At 39.4% G+C, this 1,477-nt stretch overlaps 1 non-coding gene across 1 annotated transcript; it reads left to right on the top strand.

Moving 5' to 3' along the window:
* The first annotated feature begins 1,407 nt into the window (after positions 1-1,407).
* Positions 1,408-1,477, top strand: trnam-cau (transfer RNA methionine (anticodon CAU)). The gene has a single exon. It is a non-coding gene; the product is annotated as a tRNA-Met (tRNA).

The following is a 1,477-nucleotide window of genomic DNA, read 5'->3' as shown; positions in this document are numbered from 1 at the left end:
ATCATCATCATCATCATCCCATCTCCATATATTTATTATTCACGCGAGTGGTGAATAATAAAAATGTGTTTTACACGTGAAAATAAAATAAACATAACAAAGCATTCTGTACGTTACATCTGTTCACTTTCAGATCCTGGAACAGTTTGAAAAACATTGTGTGATTTCAATGTGGGATCGTCCTAGGGCGTCATCATATCCATAGCAACGGTTGTCGAGGATTATGGGTAGTGTAGGCCTTTCCGCTATCCAAAACATGCGAATAAAACTTTATTTCTCAGAATCGCAGGAGAAAAAAAAAATCATACTGAGAGGAATAACATGAAGCTATTTTATTGTTGAATTATCAGTGACACTTTGGTGTGTTTGTGTTATAGAATGTTGATGATGTTGTGGCGACACAGGGGTGATTACTTTGTTATATATTTAATACCAACAACGCCACCTTGGGTTAGGGCCCAAGGACCTGTACTAGGATTAAACTATCACTTACTAAAGGACACTCAGGTTCGTTAACTCAGGGAGGGCAGGAGACAGAGTTCAATGATCACATACAAAAGTTTATTGTTTAAAATTGACAAGTGTTTGGCATAATAAAATAAAAACGCGGAGGCCCAACAAAAGAAAAGGTGGAGTACAGGCTGAGGCTTACCGATCGGAGGAGGGGTCAAAATGGGGAGAAGCTGAAGTCCAAAAGAAAAGGAGAGCACCCCACTCACACAGAAAAAACATGATGTGCACATAGAAAATCTTGAACGGGGATCACACACACTGATAATTAATTAATTAACAAAAAGTATTGAGTTAAATTAATATTAGCCTAAATCAAATAAACAAAAATAATAAACCAAAGAGTCTCTGGCCAGAGATATTAACTCCATCAACCAATATTTGTCTGTTGCGGCAAATAAATCACAATTGAAAATAAACCACAATAAATTCCCCAAATGAACCAATAGATTCCCAAAATAACCCAGTAGATTCCCCAACACCGCAATAAGCAACCAAACAACTAGATTAACAAAAGGACCTTAAACAATTAATCAAATAAACAGAACAATTGGGCCAAACCTTGGTGGCACACACACTCAATCTCACATCCATGCACGCACACCATACACAGTCCGAATGCGTGGCTGAGAGTTTTGGATATGAACCTTTGACTTTATTCCCAGAGTTTAGAGAAGCCAAAGGCAACTCAGAGCAAAGTCTGGAAGTTGCGTCAACGTGGCTTAATGGTCTAAAACGCCGGAATGAGGCTTCAGTCAGTCGACCTTAAAAAAGCAGCTGCAAATGTTGTCTTTGTTTCTGCAACTCCATTTTAGTTATCATAGGCTCCCAGTAATGTTACAGATTAATTATTGATTAGTAGACCATGGATGCGACAACCCAAACCTAGAGAGCGTGAGCAGAGTGGCGCAGGAAGCGTGCTGGGCCCATAACCCAGAGGTCGATGGATCGAAACCATCCTCTGCTA

The sequence above is a fragment of the Larimichthys crocea genome, unplaced genomic scaffold, assembly GCF_000972845.2.
Source record: "Larimichthys crocea isolate SSNF unplaced genomic scaffold, L_crocea_2.0 scaffold392, whole genome shotgun sequence".
Classification (NCBI taxonomy): Eukaryota; Metazoa; Chordata; class Actinopteri; family Sciaenidae; genus Larimichthys; species Larimichthys crocea.
Note: the sequence above shows the minus strand (reverse complement) of the source record. Positions and strands in the feature narration are given on the sequence as shown.